Consider the following 21141-nt stretch of genomic DNA (forward strand, 5'->3'; position numbering starts at 1 on the left):
GGCTGAAGACCTGGGGAGCTGACGCTGCCCGTGGACTCCACGGGCGTCTGCTGGAGAACTCGCTCTTGTTCAGCGGAGGTCAATCATTGGCTTCTATTCCGCGTTCACCTGACTGGGTGTGGCCCACCCATGCTGGAGGGAACAATTAACTCAGTCTATCAACTTCAAAGTTAATCTCATCCAAAAACACCTCTGTAGAAACAGCCAGAATAAAGCTTGACTGAATATCTAGACACGTGTGACCCAGTCCAGATATTCAGACCCTGAAATGGACAGTTTCAAGGGATCAGCAGATTTTATCACTAAAAGCAGACCATAAAATTCTAGGTTTGTGAGGTCTGTGGCCTTGCTCAGAACTATTCAGCTTTTCTGCCTCAGGGTGAAAACTGACAATGAGAACACAGAAACATGTGAGTGTTCCAATAAAGTTTTATTTACATGAACAGACAGAGGGCTGGAGTTGGCCGAGTGCTGACACAGACGAATGGTAACTGAGCCTTTGGAGGGTTCTCTGAGTTCTGTCCGTGCGTAACTGATTAAACCCTCTCAAAGATTCCCTGAGAAGACGCAGGCACTTGGCACCGCTGGGTAAGCTGCCCAAGGTTACTGGCTGGTGAGCGATGGAGCCAGTACTCAGCCAGGCACAGCGGCCCCCAGGTCTCAGCTGCCAGGAGAACCCGACTGTTCCAGCCGGCCTGTTCCTGCAAGCAGAGGGCCCAGCGGAGGCTCAGCGTGGTGTGAGGCCTCCGGCATCCCTCACTCTTCCCCGTGATTCTGGCTGTGGCCTATCCTGTGATGGGCATCTCCATCGACGTTTCCAGGAGACATTTCTCTTCCTTGGAGCCCCGAAGCAGCAGGTCTTCTAGTAACATTGCTTCTGTGGAGGGATGATCATACAACGAGAATAATCACAGCCAGGCAGGGGGCCAATGCCCTCTCTTCTCCTCACTCACAGCAGTCACGCTCCACAAAGTGGCCACAGGCCTTGAGTCAGGGAACCTGGGCCGCAGCTCCCGGGGGATACAGGGTCAGTGTGTCCATCGGGGCTCCCGGAGGAACAGGGTGTGCGTAGGCAGAGTGGGCTCTATCTCAAGGACTGGCTCCGTGGCGGTGGAGGCCGGGGAGTCCTGTCGTCTGAGTGGTCAGCAGGCTGCAGGCCCAGAGCAGAGCAGGTGCTGCAGGTCAAGTGCAAAGGTCACCGGCTGCAGAATCCCCCCTCACTCCAGACGGCCTGGCCTTCAGCTGATTGGATGAGGCCCACCCACCCTGCGCAGGGCAATCTGCTTCACTCTCGGCCCAGCGGACACGTGAAACAAAGGACCACGGCTTCCTGTCAATGTCCGGTCGCAGCATCTTTACCCAGCAGACAGCCCACTGCCTGTTCTATGTGTGCTTCTGTCTGAAGACTCCCAACTTGGTACTGCTGGCGCACTGACGCTGAACTCGGGGCTAACAGCCCACACTCCTGCTGCATGGAAGCTTCTCTGTGAGGCCTGCCACACCCTTCTTACACGTCGGATCCTGGGCGGCACTGCAGTGTGACCCTGGGGCCGTTTTAGACAAGAGCCCAGGCAAAGTCAGGCTCTCTGGTGGTTCAGACGGTAAGGAATCCGCCTGCAACGCGGGAGACGTGGGTTTGATCCCTGGGTCGGGAAGGTCCCCTGGAGGAGGGAATGGATACCCAGTCCAGCATTCTTGTCTGGAGAATTCCATTGACAGAGGAGCCTGGCTGTGATAGCTTATGGTGAACGTCAGATTCGTGATCTCCAAAGAAGATTTAGCTTCAGAACCAGGGACCAGGCTTGATCATTCAAGAGCTTTTTGTGTAGCAGAATTATATTAAAATTTAAAAATGGACAGAGGAAGCTTCTGACAGAGAGAACAGAAGGGGGACAGTGTTCCCCTCACTAGTCTTATCAAGTCCTCGTATACTTTACCAGACCCACTCCCGCAACATACATCCTAAATTAACAAGATGAAAATTAACAATGAAAAGGTCTTACCAGACCCACTCCCACAACACATGTCTTAAGATAACAAGATGAGTCAAAGTGTTCTCAAGAAGGAGAAGCATGCCCTCAAGCAGCATGGTGCGGTTTAGTCCCTAAGTCGTGTCCGACTCTTGTGACCCCATGGACTGTAGCCTGTCAGGCTCCAGTGTCCATGGGATTCTCCAGGCAAGAATCCTGGAGCGGGTTGCCATTGTTGTTAATATAATCACTTAAGGAAAAACACATCCTGGAGCAAGATGAGTTGTTTGGATGTGCTCTGCACTTAAAGAAAAAAAGCATTTGTCCTTTTCTCCTCCTTGAGAGCCCCAGACCCATATCACCTCCTCCGGGACCCTGGACCTCTTATCAACCTACCTAGGAACTGACTCTCTCAGCTAGCCACAGTCCATGGGGCCACACAGATGTGAAGGACGTGTAATCACGTAGACCACGAGAAGGACACTTGTTTACCTGTGAGCTGAGGGGGAAGGTCGCATGTGGCTCTGACCCAGTGGAGCCAGGGCAGTGTGTCCGGAGGTGCACGTGTCTCCCCACTCTGCCCTGTCCGAGGATGACCGTGAAGGCACATGGGTGCTGACTGCAGGTCACCAGTAGGTCTTAGTGACTGACAGACGGATGTGCAAACACAGCCTCCCAGATCCATTAGGACAGGCTGTGCACAGGCCTGGCGGTGACTCATGGTCAGGTGGAGCCGGGAGTGGCCGTGGACAATCAGGGCCAGGGACACGCGTGGGGCTAAGTGACTTTCTCATGAGTCTGGACAGGGGGTCTGGCCTTTCCATTTTAGAGTATTGAAAGCGAGTGGTGATCTGACTTGTATTTCTGGTGTGTGTAGTTGCTTTCATCTATAAAAGTGGATATAGAGGGGGATGCTGGAACTGGGGGTCCTGATGAAGCCTGCTCCCAGGACCCCGGGAGAGAAGGTGGTCCTCTGTGGGGTTGGGGCGGGAGGGATGGAGCTGGGAGGCGTGTTGGGGGCAGGGCCGGAGGAGGAGGTCTTGGGGAGGATTCTGGGGCCTCCAGCCCTGCAGCCCTGGGTCCTGAGCCCTTGCCCGACTCCTTCAACCTGCTTCCTTCTCCCCCTCCCCCAGACTTCCCTGGGAGACCCCAGAGCCCCCAAACTCCTCCAGGGCCATGTGGTCAATGCCTCCCATGCTTCCCCCAGACCCTATCTGAGGGGCTGCAACGCCCTCAGCTGTCCACCAGCAGGGTCTTCCTTCAGCCTTGGGGACAATTCCATTCAAACCTGTCACTCCAGCATTTAACAAGTCGGGGCCCTCTGCCCCAGGGTAGTGGCTCTCAGTCCTGAATTGGGGCCCTCTGCCCTGGGGTGATGGTACTCAGTTCTGAATCAGGGCCTCTGCCCCGGGTGGTGGCTCTCAGTTCTGCCTCTGCTGGGAGCTTCCCCGCGAGGCTGGAGGGCGGAGGTCCCTGCTCGGCAGCCCCTCTGCGGACTGGGCGGCAGAGACAGATCTAGGGGAGCTGCTCGGGCGGCTGCAGGCCCGGCCCTTTGTTCACCTCTGAGCTCTGAGCTGAGCTGCGGCTCTCAATGAATCACCACCCACCCGTGACGAGGCCCACTTCTTGTCTGCCCTCCGTCGGGCCCTGAGAGCCTGCGGGCCTCATCTGCATCTGTCAACATCTGCCCGCACCGAGGACTCCCCCTTCTCCTTGCTGGGTTCATCTAGGGCCTTTAAGATGCTGGGCGCGTGGAGATGCTGAGACACACGCTGCAAGGAACAGATTTTCCACGATCAATGGCAGTCAGCTCTCTCTTCTTCCCAGCCCTTGATCTGAATATTTGCAGGGAGTTCTGATCAGACGCTCACTGTCCCAATTAGTATGATTTCATCTGGAAACACAAGAGTGTTTTTATCCAAAATCAGTTATTATTTTGAGTCCCTTAAGCACACTATGAGGCAAAACCCACCAGAGGAAGGTGGCGGTGACAGCACGCGGCACGCCGGTCAGCTACGGGGAGGGCAGTGCCAGGGCGAGGGTCCGCCACGCACGCCACGCCCGGTGCTTGTCTGAGTCCAGAGCGGCCTGCCGCGCTCTCTCCTCCCCTCCTCTCAGCCCGCGGCAGAGCCCCACCGTGGGGTCTTCCTAGAGGGGCTCCCCGACCCTGGAGAGGGGTCAGCCAGGCGGCCCGGGCCCCAGTACCCGTTTTCACTTTAATCACAGTCCTCGGGGGATTGGGCTTCCCTGGAGGCTCAGCTGGTGAAGAATCCGCCCGCAATTCAGGAGACCCTGGTTCCATGCCTGGGTCGGGAAGATCCGCTGGAGAAGGGATAGGCTACCCACTCCAGTATTCTTGGGCTTTCCTGGTGGCTCAGCTGGTAAAGAACCCACCTGCCATGCAGGAGACCTGGGTTTGATCCCTGGGTTGGGAAGATCCCCTGGAGTAAGGGAAGGGCTACCCACTCCAGTAATCTGGCCTGGAGAATTCCATGGACTGTATAGTCCACGGGGCCACAAAGAGTCAGACACGACTGAGCAACCTTGATTCTCCCTTTCACTTGGGGGATGGCTTCACACCAGGAGTAAGGAGCAGAGTGCGGGGAGCAGGAAGTCCTCTCACTGTTCAGACACGTCAGGCCGTGGTTTGGCACCCGAGCAGCTGGTGGGGCAGGCTTCTAGGTTGGGGGGCGTCCAGGGCGGGGTCCAGGCAGACCCAAGGGGGCACGGGTGCTGCTGCCGTGAGGACTGTGTGTCCCAGCGAGCAGCCGCCTCGGGCAAGCCCTCCTCAGAGCAGCAGGTCCGAGTCCTCCCGTTCCCCCGAGACCACGGAGTCCTCCCTCGTCTCCGCCCCCCTGCCCTCCACCCCTGCCTCTCAAAGTGCAGAGTCCTGTGAGCTTGGAGTGCAGACGGTCTCCTGGGAACATGGTCCACACGCGGTGTGTCGACAGACTCACATATCCTCCCTTCTCTCCTAACTGCAGTGAACCCAGAAGGTGACATAGTCCCATCTGCGTGGGAACTGGAGTCAGGGTGTCTCCTGGAGGCTGAGGCTAAGGTTCTCCTGTGTTTGTGGCCGTCTCCCTGGTCCTTATCTCACCACTTCTGGTATCTGTCTAATATTTAAAAAATTAAAGAATCCCAGTCCAAAGCGGTACCATCTATGGGAGTTTGATCTGCTAGTGAGAGTTTTTTGAAGTTGTCTTAAGTAAATTCAAAATCCTGGAGACAGAAGAACCTGGAAGAACCCCATGTTTGTGGGGTCCCTGAGTCCTGGGTCAGGACCCCCCGGGTGACAGTGTGGGGTCAGTGCGGGGCTCCAGCTTAGCTCTCTTTCTGATGCCAGCTGCTCGCCCCCCGGAGAGCGCCCTCACCTGGAGCTCCAGGGGATGATCAGGCTCCAGGGACGTTAGCTAGGAAGAGGAAGGAGCATCTCTCAGGAACGTGGTGAGGCTGGTGTGAGGAGGGGTCTGCTGGGCTGAACCTGATCGGCTGAAAGAGGCCCGCTGCTGCATCTGGTGCTTGATTCCAACCACGTGACTATCCTTGGCCTCCTGCTCACAGTCCTCAGCTTAGAGCACGTAGGGCTAGCTCCATCCTCCGGGGAAGGGGCTTCCCCCAGCCCTGGGGCGAACCTTGGGGGCCTAGGCCAGCCGGGCAGATCCTTCTCTTCGCCAGAGGATGTTTTTGACTCAGGCTTGTCTGGCCAGGAGACCTGGAAGGACTTTCCCTGGAGGTCAGAGCGGAGGCTGGGGTGCCCGGGCCCCTATCCCTTCCAGGGCGGTTCATTGACAGAAGCACCAGGTACCCCCGGGGGGCTGTCCCTGGGGGTCAGGCCACACCTACGGTGCCAGAAAGGTCCTGACCCTCCAAAACACGGCCAAGCCACTCACACGCCTGCTTCTGGGGTGAGCAAGGGACGGAGTCTGGAAAACCGTGCCTCAGCAGCCGCTCTGGGACTCTCTGCACTGGCTTCCTACCGGCCCAGATATGTGGAAGGCAGTGGTAAGCCAGCGGGAGAAGTTGCGGGGAGACTGAATGTGTTGGGTTCTCAGCTGCAGTGATTCCACCTGGAGGGGCCGCTCGGCAGCGTCCGGACATAGGCTTGGCTGTCGGGTCTGGGGGCTGCTGTAATTTGGTGCGGGGGGTCCCGGGTGCTGCTAAACATCTTATAATAATGCCCGGGACGGTCCCCACAGGGGTCACCTGCCCGGCGAGTTGGCAGTGGGGGGCGGGGAGCCCAGGCTGAGAGCCTGCGGGAGCTGGGAAGGTGCTCCTTCTAACAGAAGAGGAGGAAGGAAGGGAGAGAGCAAAGTCCTGGGGAGGCTGGAGACGGGCGTGGTCCTTCTGAAGTCTCGATGGGAGCCCTCCTGTCACCCCCTCCCACAGGGGTGCCGGCCGAGGGTCCAGACCGGAGGCTCCCAGGGAGGGCCTTCGCCGGGTGGGGACCCTGTCCTGGACACGAGTCACTGAGGAAGAACTGATTTCGTGCAGATAGTTGGCGGTGGATGGTATGAGCTTCCGGAGGTGAAACTTAGGGTGACGCCTCAGGCCGGCCACGACGCAGCGGAGGGCCTTTGCTCTGCGACCACACACAGTGTTTCTCACCAGGATGCTCCGAGCCGCGCTCTGGGCCGGGAAGTTCAGCATCCTGGTTCCGCTGGTTCTGTCCTGAGTCTCTGTTTTGCCCACAGACCATGACCTCACCCGGGGAGGCCAGCCCATCCCGCGCATCCGCACTCCACCACCACCCCGTCCCGCCTCCCTCGAGGCAGGCACTCGCCGCCCTGCCTCTGAGACTTACGCGGTCTTATCCTTTTTCATCTGCTTCTGATCTAAAAAAAAAAATGGGGTGGAAAGCTGGTTCACGGTGTGGTTGACAGGAAACACGTTATCTGCGCTGTTCAGACGGGCCGTCCTGCGGCTCCTTACCTTATAAGATTCTATCGTCTAAATAAGGTCATGGCTGCGGGACAGATGGTGCCGGGGCAGGCCGGCGGGGAGCCAGCTTGGGCGCCCTGGGCGAGATCCTGGGACCGGGCGGCTGAGAGCTCGCCCCAGCAGGACCCAGACCTGCCCGCCAGAACCGCTGCAGATGGAGCCGGGGAGACAACTGGAGGCGGCCTGGCTGGGGGCTGGGATGGGACCGCCTGCCTGCCCGGCTCCCCCGCCCACGCCCGCTGGGGTCCGGTCTGTCTGTCGAGGGCACTCTCCCTCCGGTGGGCGGCTGAGAGGCTGGTATTGCCGCCTTCTCTTTCGAGTGTCGGGACGCGGAGTCCCTGGTTCACACCGCACCGTTGGTGTGTGCTCGGCCCGAGACCGCAGGGGCCCTGCCGGGGTGGGGCCGGGGGGCATGAAGTCAGCGTGAGGTCAGCAAGCTCACCACGGGTGACTTCCTTCACCTTCAGGGTCGTCTTGGAGGCCAGGCACAGACCCTGGGTACCACTGCATCTAGTGTCCTCAATCCCTGCCCACAGGAGGGCGGGGGTTCAAAACTGGCTCAATTCCATGGATGCCCCCGGGGCCCCCAGACAGATAACTCCATCCCAAAGAGCAGTTATGGCTTTTCAAAAGCCTCGTTGTTGCATGTGCTACACAATTTCCTTTTTTAAAGGAAACCTGCTGCTGCTGCTGCTAAGTCGCTTCAGTCGTGTCTGACTCTGCGTGACCCCACAGACGGCAGCCCACCAGGCTTCCCCATCCCTGGGATTCTCCAGGCAAGAACATTGGAGTGGGCTGCCATTTCCTTCTCCAAAGGAAACCTAGATTCTCTTAAAAAAAAAAAACAAACAAAAAAACTGCTTAAAAACAGACTCTCCCTGCCCCTGCCCCCTGAGTCCTAATTGCCGCTGCGGTCTCCCCTGCTCCTGGGCATCGCAGCACCCACGCAGCGTCAGCCCGGTGGCCTGCATCTCCTGCTCGTCCAGGCCCAGGTCGGGAGAGAGTGACCGGGGCTCCCCTGGCTCTGGGCGTGGCCACCAAGTGGCTCCGCCCATGAACGAAGGCCACCCTGTCAGCAAACAGGCCCGCAGGGGACCCTCCTGCAGAACCTCAGCCCCGACCCACCAGGGCTCACCTACTGAATCTGGGCCTCCTCTGCCAGGAGGCTGGCTTCCTGGCTTCCTGGCTTCCTGGCTGGCCTGTCACGGAGATTCAGCGGCGTTTGGTCTGTAAATCACAGAGCCAGGGGCCCACCGCAGGTCCCTCCAGCCCGCCCTCTCCTTCTGTTCCCCCTAACCAAGATGCTCATGCAGGAGCCGGGGACTCAGAGTTCAGGACGTGTCACCGTGAAGACCCCCGACGGGCCCTCTGTCAGGAGGCTGCCTTTGGGGTCAGCGGTCCCGCGGGGGGTAGGGGTCAGGGCGTCCTGTTGGGGGAAGCTCAGCTGACTGGGACACATGGGCAGCTGAGAAGCGCAGCGTTCTGACAGCTGTCTGGGGAAAAGGAGAGCATTTGCTCATTATTACTGAAAAGTTTTATAAAACACACACAGTCATGATAATGAAAACGCTGACGTCAAGTGGGTACTCACAGCAGGCCAGCTACATGCTCTGGGTTTAGAGGCGGAATTTTGTTTAGTGTTCATGACACCTTTTCTTTTTATACAAAAGAAAAATGAGGTGCAGGCCAGGTGAGTGGCTTCCTGACCTCACACACACTGGGCCCTGGAGTCGAACCTGGACTGGTCCGACCCTACAACCCCTCACTTGCCAGGAAACACGTGACAGCTGCTTGCACTCTACAGGCTTTATTTTGCTTTTACAGTTTCCTGTTTATTTTTGTACGAAATGAAGCAAAGCCTGTCATTTGAATTTTTCCCATTGAAACCACTTTCAGTCCATCCCTTCCCCATCATTTCGTGATTCTTCATTATTATTCATTTCTTAGTCCACGAGAATCTGGGGTTTCTTTCTGTTCTTGATACATCACTGTCCCCATGGAGTTCTTTCTCCTTGCCCGGACCGCACCCCCTCTTCTAGTCTTCACTGAGGTGAAGGGTGGGCTTTTGTATAAGTCATCACGAGTCACACCCCTCTCAGAACCTCAGCCGCATCTCAGGGTCCTTGTCCCGCGCATGCAGCAGAGGGAAAAGTGAAGTCCCAGAGGCGATGATCTCAGGGAAGGAGCCCCTCCTCGGTGAGGGACGGCCCCCGAAGGTCCCACCGGGGCCCACGGAGCACACACCCCCCAGACCCCTGGGGGAACACAGCTGCGGGGCCTGCTGTTTACAATCAGAGCAGACTGCGTTCATGTTGTAACACGTCTGTGTGCCCCCACCCCCAGGAAGCAAAACCTTCTCCCCAAGAGTTTACTTGTCTCTGTAGCCTGTCTCAGCATCCTCTAATCCGTGTGGAATGAAACGTCTGTCCCCCCCACTTTCAAATCCACCTGCTCTTCCCGTGACTCTGTGCCCCCAGGTCCCCGACACCCCAGCCTCACTCCCTGCTCCCGGCCACGCGCTCACCGGAGCCGGGGTGGCATCCGGCCTCCTTGCCCGCCTTCTGCTTCTCCCCTGCCCGCGCCTGCTCCCCACGGAGCCGGGAGAGCTTTCCAGAGCGTGAACTGCCTGCTGGCGCCTTTCTGCTCAAAGCCCCTTAATGCTTCTAATTTTACTGGGATAAACCCTGAAGTCTTCCTGGCAGAGGTCCTCAGACGCGCGGGGGTTCCCACACGGGGCCCACCCGGACCGTTCCCTGGACGCAGCGTCCTCCTGCCGTGGGCCCGGGGGGTGCAGCACGCTCAGGCCTCAGGCCCCGGAGCGGCCTCTGCTGTCCCGGCCGTCAGAGCCCCACACGGCGGCTCTGCTGACAGCTGGTCCCTGTCCTCGGCCCACTGGCCCCGGGCCCTCCGTGCGTCTCTTCTGCTTCGGCTGACATTGTCCCCAGTGCCCGGCGTGGGGTAAAACACGTGAGGCCAGTATGGGAGTGGGCGCTGGGTTTGGGGCCAAGCTTGCCCCCGCACGAGTCCCTCACATGCTCTGAATAAAGGGCTTCTCCAGCCAGACCTGGGTGGTAGCAAAACCCAGGGCACGTGCCTGATTTCATCTCCCCGGGTGTTTCCTCACCTTCTCTAGCAAAGCTGGAAGGTGGCGGGCAGGAGGAGAGGCCGGGGCCACGGCCGGCGCACTGGTTTCCTCTGACGAGCGGGCAGGGGAGCCCCAGCGGCTCCTCCAGCTCAGGGCTCCCGATCCACATGGCTGGGAATGACCCCCGATCCACTTCTGGGAAGAACTGCGCGCAGGGGTTCATGGTGGAGGTTCTCTGCTGCACTGTCTGGAACAACAGAAACACCCGCATGGATTCAGGAGGGCGGCCCCTCCCGAGCGTCTGGACTGGACTGTCCCATGCGGGTAGCGTTCCATTCTGCAGCTTTCTGAAAAGGTTGTTAAATGGAGAGCCTGCCTCGTGGCTTCCAAGGAACATTAGGGCCCCACAGCGAACTGTTGAATCTGGTCTTCTGGCGACTCTAGAGCCTCAGAGATGCAGGTGTGCTGAACCGAGGTCTCACTGGCCGGAGTGAGCCTTCCCCTCCATGTCCCTTCCCCAGGTGAGCCTCCCCCTCCGTGTTCCTTCCCCTGGAGCCCCCCGCCCGGCCTGCTCCAGCCGTGCTCACTGAACCCCCACACTCAGCTCCCCCTCCTGCCTTCTGTGCCGGCTCCACGCGGATTTCCCCTGGGAGCTCCCATCTCATAAGCCCACCACCTGTACACAGACCTGCTCTTCAAGGTCAGGGATGGACAGACTGGCCCAAGACCCGGGCGCACGGGAGCTCTCGGAAGCGCTGGGCACTGGGGGAAGGGCGCGGGGGGCCAGAGGGGGCGCGGGGGTGCCGGGATGGGGGAACTCAGGGGCACGGGGGGCTCGGGGGGCTCGGGGGGGGCGCGGGGTCTCGGGGGAACTCAGGGGCACGGGGGGCGCGGGGGGCTCAGGCGAGCAGGGGTGCGGGGGGCGCGGGCGCGGGGGCTCGGGGGCGCAGGGGTGTGGGCGCTTTCCGCCCTGTTGTGCCGCGTGTCACCTTTGACCGCGAGTTGGAGAGGGGAGGGCATCGACCCTGCAGGGAGCTCTCCAGACCCCCCCCCCCCCGGCTGGTCCCCAGTAACAGGAGGGGCAGGGGGCTGCTGCAGGCGGGAGGCTCTGGGAGCCCTGCGCTCTGCTTCCTTCTCTGAAAGCCCCCAGTACTGAGCCTTCGCGTATCAACCTGGGATCAGTGTGGCACAGAATTGCTTTGGTGTTTAGTTGCTTGAGTCGTGTCTGACTCTTTGCGACCCCATGGACTGTGGGCGCCTTGGTCTGTGTGGTTTCTCCAGGTAAGGGTACGGGAGTGGGCTGCCATTTCCTTCTCCAGGGGGTCTTCCCGACCCAGGGATTGTATGCAGGTCTTCCGCATTGCAGCCGGATGGAGTCTTTACCGTCCGAGTCTCCAGGGAAGCCTAAGAACGCTGGAGTGGGCTGCCATCTCCCACTCCAAACTGCCCTGAATGCATACACTTAATCTTTAATTCAGTCCTCTCACCTCATATTTGGCTGTGGAACCGTTTCTGCACTTAACTCTGATGAATGCTCATGGTGAATGATTTTCCACATAGAACGTCCCCAAATCATGTCCAGAGACAGACTCTGATGGCAGAGGAGGGAGGCTGAGTCTGAGGGGTGGTCCGCGTGGACTGTGAACCCCACCCCAAGGCCGCTACGGGGTATGCAGAGCACTCTGGAGGTGAGGCCATTTTCAGCTGGAGGATGATGGCCAATCTGCTTTCTATTAACCAAGCGAAGTGTGTAATTGTTTCAGATGATCATTTTTTCCCTACAAGACAGGGCAGAGCTGGAAATTAGGTGGCTGCTCTGAACAGCCGAGCCTAATGAATCCTGCAAAGGCTGAGCTCTAAGGGACGTCTGGAATTGAAGCAGATTGTGTGTTAGTGAGAGAAGGGTGTGCGGGCATTAGCTGCATGCCTGCAGGGCAGTGCATGGTGCAGAGAGTGACTGGGCCTGGGTGACCTGTGACATCGCTGAGGTCAGCCCCGAGCTCGGCCACCTGCCTGCAGAGGCAGAGGCGAGGGTGCAGGCCACAGAGCCCGCTGAGGGAGCTGCTGCCAGTCCGAGCCGCTGGAGACGAGGCCAGGCTCCTCGAATCTCCCTGGGGGCAGGCGAGGAAGGGTTGCTGCAGGCGGTGCCCGCCCTGGGCAGTGGACTCAGCCTGCACCCTGGGCGGGGCACTCCCAGTCCCCCAGTCACCCTCCTGGAAGGCTCAGGGTGAGTGAGACAGCTGCCGGAGAGGGAGCTTTCACCCGGGGGGGCTCGTGATCCGGGAGGGGTCCGCGGGGCGAGGGGCAGCCCTGGAGCCTGGCGGGGGTCCTGTGACGGCCACGCACAGCCGGCGCGGCTGAGTCTCGGCGCTGCGCTCCTGGCTGGCTGCGGGCCGCCTGCGGTCCCGGGGGCTCGGCCGGAGCTCTGGCTGCCACCGACCTTTCCTTCTCGCCCACTCTCAGCTGAGCTCAGCAGAGCTTTGGCGGGCCCGCAGCGTGAGTGCCCCGCGTGCCAGGCGCTGAGCTGCAGGAGGGCCGTGAGCGTGGGGCAGCCTCTCTCCGGGAGGCACCCAGGCCTTGGAGGAGAGGCACGGACTCCCTAATAGAGGCGCGGTGGGCGGGTTCTGTGCGGATGAAGCAGGGTAAGTGAGCTTGGGGTTGGGAGCATGGCTCTGCTTCTCTGGACGCCCGCGAGTCACAGAAGGTGAGGGTCTCGCGGCCCCTTCCCCCCGGCCCCCGCAAGCCCTGCGATCGGGTCACATCCCTGGGCAGGGGCGGCTGGGAGGGCCTCAGCTGGTCAGAAGGTGCCTCACTAGAGGTTGAACCTGGGGCTCTGAGCTGGGGTCTCCCACAGGGCTGAGGGGAAGGCAAGCCTCTCAGGATCCGCTGACTCTGGCGCTAGGGGGTGGACCATGGTGTTCAGAGCAGATTCCAGCTTCCAAGATGCTTCTTTGGGCTCCTCTGTTCACGGTTGCCTGCTCTGAGCCTCTGGCCAGATGGTGTCCACGCAGAGTGAGGCATCCCCCAGGAATGAACGCTTCCTCTCATGCCCTTGCCTCAGAAAGCCTTTGCATCTGGTCCTTGACCTGATGATCCAGTTTTCGCAGCTGCCCATCTCCCCGTATTTCCTACACTCTCTGGTCTTTTCTCTGCCACATTTCCTGAACAAAACACAGATGCCCCAGACAACCTCTTTGGCAGGTTTTAGACCCAGTGGTTTCGAACGTTCTCAAAAAACCTGCCACAAAACCTGGCAGCCCTCCGTCCGCCAGGCACCCTTGGGCGCAGTTTGCTCTGCTGGCAGGCACACAGGCTGATTTTAAAGACAAGCTTCTGTAGCCAGGAGACCATGACGACCATGGAAGGGGTAGGGTTCTGCTGAAAACCGCAACCCTGAGCACGAGGCCCTGATCTCGCCCCGGGGCTCAGAAGGAGGCTTGTGCGATGATTAATTCGTCCTGTCCTGACGCGTGTGTGCACCAGTGTGTTTCCTGGCGTGTGGGGCCGCACACTGGCCGCACGGCAGCGTGCAGGCCACCCCGCAGGCCTGGGGGCAGAGAGTCCGGCGCGCCCTCCGCACAGGCCCTGGGCAGAGCTCTGAGGTTCAAGCTAAACTTTGGGGGTGAACAAGATCAGAGGTAGAAGCAGGGGAGCGGGAACTCCCAGGCGGGGAGGCCTCACGTGCAGAGCTGGGGGCATGACGCATGGAGGCGGGGAAGGACCCTGAGTGTTAGGATTGCTGGACGGAGCAGGTCAGGGTCCAGGACCTGTTGAGGGCCTGGAGCCGAGAAGGCAGCTGAACCCAGGTGGGGCCAGACCAGGACGAACCCCCGGCTGCTGCGGGTGGATTCTGTTCCTGGCAACCCTGAACCTGTGACCGCCGGGACCTGGCTGGGGCCTTCTGCGGTGTGGGTATGCATAGTAGCCAGGGCTCCCCAGAGAAGCAGAGCCAACAGGAGGTGTAGAGGTAGACAGACGGACAGACAGACGGATGGATAATGTGAAGATGAATGGGTAGATAATACACAGATAGATAGTAGGTAGACAGACAGACAGATAAAGACATAATAATAGATACATAAGTGATGGATAGACAGACACGGATGGGAGAAATCACTGCATTTTAGGAATTATCTCATGGAATTACCGAGGCCCAAAGTCCCATGACCCATCTGCTGTCCACAAGCTGGAGACAGGACAGTTCAGCCCGAATCAAGGGCCCCAGAGCCTGTGGCGCTGACGCTGAGTCCTGGTCTGAGTCTGAAAGCAGAGACCCAAGGCAGTGATGCCTGAGGGTTGGAGAAGATGACGTCCTCCTTGAGTAGGAAGGGTGAAATCACATGCTCTCTGCCGTTTGGTCCTATTCTAGGCCTCACAGGATGCCGGGGTTCATCCCCTCTCGGGATGCCGGGGCTCACCCCCTCCCGGGATGCCGGGGCTCACCCCCTCCCGGGATTTCGGGGCTCACCCCCTCCCGGGATGTCGGGCCTCACCCCCTCCCGGGAAGTTGGGCTCACCCCCTCCCGGGATGCCGGGCTCACCCCCTCCCGGGATGTCGGGGCTCACCCCCTCCCGGGAAGTTGGGCTCACCCCCTCCCGGGATGCCGGGGCTCACCCCCTCCCGGGATGTCGGGCTCACCCCCTCCCGGGATGCCGGGCTCACCCCCTCAGTTTGCTCACAAGCTGATCTGACCTGAAACCCTGTGAACCGGCTCCCTGGGTGTCCGTGGTCAGTCAGGGCGACACTTGGGGAGGGAGGGGGTGCCCCCCCGCGGCAGCACCCAGGTTGCTGACCGAGTGCCTGCTGGTGCCCCTTAGCCAGACAGGGGTCTCTTCTCAGAGACTTTGGGGACCTCCGTAGACCTGGCCTTTGTCCCGCTGGTGGTGGGGAGCACTGAATCTCTGGGTGAACGGGCGGCTGGGGGCCGGGGGCCGTGTGGACAGACTGCTGGAGGCAGACGCGGTGACCGCGGAGTCGGGCGCTGACGGTGGATGGGGAGCAGGCAGGGCCCGGCTCCAGCCCAAACATGCACATGTGTTTCTCCAACAAGTCTGCAACTCCAGCTGGGGGTCAGTTCAGTGCTGACATACCTGCCACACTGCGGGGGTGCTCAGACCCACACGACTCCCCCCTCCAGAGCCCGGGGTCACTGCACATCTGAGCAATCGGCTCTAAATTCAGCAGCACTTGCGCCCCACCCCCAGGCTGGGTGATTTGCTAGAACAACTTGCAGAACCAGGAGATGGCTGTCCTTGTGATGGCCGGTTAATTACGGAGGATGCGGTGAAGAGGCTGTGGAGGCCACATGGGCCAGGTCCGGCGTGGGGGGCTGAGCTCCCAGGCCCTCTGGGGCCCCATGCTCCCAGCACGTGAGGTGCCCACCAGCCCGGAGGCTCCCAGGACTTTCCCCGGGGCCACACCACGCGGCATCATTGCAGGGATCACTGGTCGTTGCTGGTTGAACTCAGCTGCCTGTCACCTCCTCCTGGAGGGTTGGGGTGGGTGGGAAGGTCCAGCCTGCTCCTCACAAGCTTGGCTTCCCTGGGGCCAGTCCCAGTCCCACCCTGACGTGAAGTGGTCCAGGCCCCCAGCTGGCAGTAGTGGTAAAGAACCCGCCTGCCGAAGCACGATACATAAGAGACGGGGGTTCGATCCCTGGGTCGGGAAGACCCCCTGGAGAAGGGCAGGGCAACCCACTCTAGTGTTCTTCCCTGGAGAGTCCCATGGACAGAGGAGCCTGGCGGCTCCAGTCCATAGGGTCACAAAGAGTCGGACATGACTGGGGTGACTCAGCATGCATGCAGGCCCCACCTGGGAGTCTCGTTAGCATAAACTCAGGCGTGGTGAAGAAGAGCTTCTTGGAATAAAAGACGCCCCAGCTCTGGGAGACCCCAAGGGTGCATGTCCTCGGTGCTGGGAACCTGGGAGAAGGACCTCAGGCATTCCTGTCCCACCGGCCGACTGGGCTAGCGGGGACGCCGGGGTGGCTGATGAGACTCTGACTCCGAGTCCCAGGCGGGCACCAGCCAGAGCGGTGCTCACAAGAGCCCTCTCGGCCTCGCGGCGTGCGGGTAGCTGTCTGGGGCGGCCGGCTTTGCTCTCGCGCCTGCTGAGGCCGGGCCCGAGGCTCCCTCCAGACCCAGGCTCCGTTCTGCCCTTTTCTGTGGGCCCCAGCCCCGCACAGCTTCCCGTGGAATAAACGGAAGGAGACACAGGCGTGTCTGTGCTTGTTGGTTAGAGGTGACTCTGCTGCAGAGGGTGTGTCAGTAATATTCACACTCTCCTGTATTTGAAGCAAGTCTATGAAATGAATAGAAAAGTAAATTTATCCTAATACATAAGTAGAATACAAAGTATTTTATAAAGTCTATGAAATAAACGGATGTGTCTTTAGACACAGTTTACAGACCAAGTGAGATGCAAAGAGATGGAGTCTCCCAGAGTCTACGTGATAAATGAAGACCCAGGACTCATGCCGACCTCTGACCCCAAAGTCCCGCTGTCCCACGGGCCTCACTCACAGCAGTTCTGCGAGGAGCCGTGTGCCGCGTTGTACTCGGTGCAGATCCAGCTTGTTGGGGTGTAAACACGTCCCGAGAAAGACGTCCCAGACGCCCATTGTCTGGAGAAAGCAGACGCTTCCGTCAACCTGCATTTGAGGCTGCCCTCTGCTTGCGGGAGAAAGAGACGCATCACGTGAGCATGGATTTACCTCAAGTCTCAAGTTGTGTCTGCGGGGAGGGAAGCTCGCACTCCACCGCATCGGAGGCTGGGGGCCGCGGAGCTCAGACCTGGTTCAGGCCCACAGGAAGTGGCCGTCCACGAGGCCCAGCGCCGCGGCTCGGAGCTCTCGTGGGCTTCCAGGGACAGCACTTGAGACGGTCACCCGGCCGTGCCTCCAGCTCCCATCAAAGGGACCCGTCCAGACTCACACACACCCGTCAAGACGAGCACGGGTCTACTTGACAGTGTTTTCTTTCTTCTAATACCAGAAAAGAAGACAAAGCCTGGGATTACAGGGAAACCCTTAAATTATGGTTCTTTGAAAATGAGGACCTTATAAATCCACCTTTATTTATATCTGTTTTTATAAGGGAGCTTGTGCTGGACCCTGGCACGGGGGGCCTGAACAAACACTGTCCTGCCTCCAGAGGACTCAGACTCTGAGGAAGGGAGGATTGTTTGAAAAATAGCAGCAATGGCAGAACACCGGCTCGTGCTTCTGGGACGTGTCATCCGTGGGCGCTGGGAGGAGGTGCTTGGCGCGGTGTGGGGGCCGGGGCCGAGGGGTCCAGCAGAACCTGGGGAGGCATGCACTGGGGGCGGCAGGCATTTCCGGTGAGCAAGGTGTGAGCCAGAGGCATCACAGCACAGGTGTGTGGACGTGCTTGTGTGTACTTCTGTGTGTATGTGCATGCATGCGTCTGTGTGGGATTGTATACATGTGTGCTCAGGTGTCTGCACACATGTGTCTGCGTGGACTTCTGTACATGTGTGTATGCATGTATGCACACACATGAATGTGCCCATGTATGCTTATGTGTGCATGCATGTATGCATCTGTCTATGGGGACTAGTATACACGTGTACATGTGTGTGCCCACATATGTGCCCATGCACGCCTGTGCACGCACATATGTGTGTCTGTGTGCTCACACATGTGCATGTGTACCTATGTGTCCATGCGTGCCCGCATGTGTACATGTGTGTGTGCATGCATGTGAGCATCTGTGTGTGCATGCCTATATATGCACGTGTGTGCATGTCTCTGTACTTATGCATGTGCGTGTGTGTGCATGTGTGCTCACGTGTGTGCATGTGTGTACCTGTGTGTCCATGCATGCCCACATGTGTACATGTGTGTGTGCATGCGCGTGTGCCCACACACGTGTGTGCATGCATATATGTGTGTCTCTGTGCTTATGCGTGTGTGTGCGTGTGTGCCCACGTGTGTGCATGTGTGAGAAGCCTCCACAGAATCTCTGGGTGCCCTCAGGGCCCGGCTCAAGTCGGATCCCAGGAGACACAGTTGAGTCTGCAGGGTGTGTGTGCCGCCTGGGCAGAGTGAGCGTGGATGAAGGGCAGAGTGAGCGTGGATGAAGGGCAGCGTGAGCGTGGATGAAGGGCAGAGTGAGCGTGGATGAAGGGCAGAGTGAGCGTGGATGAAGGGTAGCGTGAGTGTGGATGAAGGGCAGCGTGAGTGTGGATGAAGGGCAGCGTGAGCGTGGATGAAGGGCAGAGTGAGCGTGGATGAAGGGCAGAGTGAGCGTGGATGAAGGGCAGCGTGTGTCTGGAGCCGGGCAGTGTGAGTCTGTGCTGGAGGAGGGTGGTGACGCCCCCAGAGTGGGGTCGCTGGGGTGGGGAGGCCGCTCCCACATTAGGCTGCAGGTGTGGGCTTTGTCCTGTGGGCTGTGGGGGAGCCGCCCAGAGGCTTTGGGCAGCGAAGCAAACAGAACGTGATTGTGCTCCGCAGCCTGCCCGCCTCCCGTTTCTGCGGTTTCTCTCCAGGTCAGAGGCTGCCTCTCCGGCCTCTTCTGACCACGTCAGGGTGGCGGCGCTGTGCTCACAGGACGTGGGCGGTCCCTGGAGTCAGTGCGGCCCACACTCCGCTCCCTGCCATCCTGGGCCTCCAGTTCCACCCAGTTGGGGCCCTGATTAATGAGAGCCACTAATTAGAACCCTGAATTCCCAGAGTTCTGGACATGGCTGGAAGCCAAGCTAGGAAGACATGATTCCCTGTCAAATTGCTGGGAGAAGCTGACTGCCCCAGGGAGAACCAGAGGCCAGGCTTGAGACGCTGCCATCTGCCATCAGCGACCCTGCCCACCCACCAGCCGCGTGGGCACTGCTCTGCCCAGGGCTGAAGTCCCCTCTCTGCTGGGCCGAGTCCTCCCCACTCTATGGCCCACGTTCCCCCGTTGTGGTGAGGGCAGAGGCGTCTCTGCACAGAGAAGGGCACGGGAGGGGTCCCTGCAAGAGGGACGCTGGCTGTTGTCATGGCCCGGATGGACTGGGGCCTGGGCAGGGTCGCGGTGGACAGTGGCTCTTGACCTCAGCTGCCCAAAACCATCCAAGACCCCCCAGGTCCCCGCCGTCCGGCCAAGCAGGGTCTCTGGACTGAGCCCAGCCCCAGGTGAGGGGATGACAGGGCCCACCTGGACCTGCCTCCTCTTTCCGCAGCTCCGACAACGGACGGAGGGGCTTCAGTTGCTTGTTTCCAACAAGTCTCTGCCGTCTGGGGGTTTCAGACCTTTCCTGGCGCTTATTTCCAAAGTGTGCTCCAAGTCAGACTCCGGAGATCCCACCCCCTCACTCTGTCCCTCCCGTTTCTGGCTTCTGTCCCCACCCCCTCCCCTTTCTCCCCCTATCCCTCCCCCTTCTCTCCCCTCCCCCTTTTTCCTCCCCTCCCCTTCCCCACCTCCCCTTCCTTCCTGGTCTCAGTTTCTGTCTTTTTATAGAAGTGGGTTCCTGAGACCATTTTGAGCCCTTCCATGCGAGAGATCCTCTCAACAGGCAGAGATGGGCAGACATCTCATTTCTGCCTGCTCCCAGGCTGGAGGCAGTGGAGGAGGCTGTCAGGCCAGGGAAGGACCTGGAGATGCGTTGAGGCCTCCAGCTGGGGGACCCGGCTCGCTCAGTTGAGAGTGAAGGTGGCTGGAGAGCTCAGGGCCCCCCGCCCCAGCCTCTCAGGGCAGCACAGGCCTTGCTGAACGTGCGTTTTCTGAAAAGACTGGGGCGTGTCCTCCTCTGAAGAAGCACCACCCTCCCCGCCACCCCCCGTGGTGTGTCCGGCCTTCTGGTGAGTTTGCATCATCCCAGCATGTGTCGGGGTGTTGGGTGCTCCCTTTCTGGTGCAGGGTTCCCAGCATTGACCAGGTGCCCAGGGTCCTGGACCCCACGGCTTTGGGTCCCAGATAAACCTACCTGGGTCCCTGGGTGCCTGTCCTGGGGAGCCTCGTCCTCCCCCATGACCTTTGCTGTGTGCAGACAGAACACCCCAAACACAAAGTTCATTTCAGCTGCTTGTGCAGGACCCTGGGCTGGATGCTGGAAGAGCTGCCCTGCACAGCCCAGCACAGACGCTGGTGCGGGGTTGACTGTCTGAGGCCTCAGTCTCCTTATCTGTAAGATGGGAAGATAATGCACAAATGCAGCTTGGGAGCAGTGTTAGGATTGTGTCAAAGGGGCCAACTCCGGGACTGGCGTGCCCTGGGCGCCCAGGAAATGCTGATTCGTGGCACAGAGGCACGCAGCAGGCAGACCACGAGAGAAGAGGAGCAGGCTCTTGACCTGCTTCTGTGTCCAGATGCTCGTGAGAGTCATTTCAGAGCTTTCTGAGGAATTCAAGTCAGAGCAGGAAGCTGTTCCTGGCTGAGGGGGCCTGGTGAGGGCAGGAGGGGTGACCACAGCACCCCGAGACCCCGGCCCCATCAGAGATGCCCCCTGGGGGGACAGGCCTGCTGTACATCTCTGACACGCCCTCTGTCTGTGTCCCCCTTGTTCTGCCCAGCACCGTGTGACCCCCGGCCCCTGCCATCCCAGGACCACAGGGAGCCACCCGCACGCAGCGGTCCTCAGGAGGGCCGTCATCCCCGCTCATCAGACGATGCCTCTTTTCTGTGCCCCCAAGGAGGCGGCCCCACAGCCCCCATGCTCATCTCCTTTGGGGTCTCCTCCTCCTCCTCCCTTGTATGCTTCTGGAAAGCTTGATGGAAAGGCAGTCACTTCCCTTTGTGCAGGTAATGCCAGCCACAGTTAATTTGATTTTCTCAAGATTGATAGTTCTGATTTCAGGGACAGAACTGGCAGGGCGGTGGGCCAGACACCTCGGTGCGGACCCTACCTGGCTCCCTCCTGTCTGGGATTCCTTTCACATGAATCCCAGAGGTCTCCACCTGGGGTTTGTCTTAGAGAACACGCTGAGTCCTTTCCCGAAACTGAAGCACTCATGAGGCAGAGGGCTGTGTGCCCTGGGGACCTACCCTCTTTGTGAGTTCGGGCTCAGTGAGGGGCTGGGCTTGCCCAGAAGCACAGTCGACCAGCCCTGGCGGGGCCGCGAGCTCCTGGCAGCCAGCTTGCCCTGCAGGGGGAGGGCGGCTCTGATGGATGACCTTCCCTCAGTGAGAAATAGGTCAATGCATCAT

This window comes from Muntiacus reevesi, chromosome 10 (assembly GCF_963930625.1).
Source record: "Muntiacus reevesi chromosome 10, mMunRee1.1, whole genome shotgun sequence".
Classification (NCBI taxonomy): domain Eukaryota; kingdom Metazoa; phylum Chordata; class Mammalia; order Artiodactyla; family Cervidae; genus Muntiacus; species Muntiacus reevesi.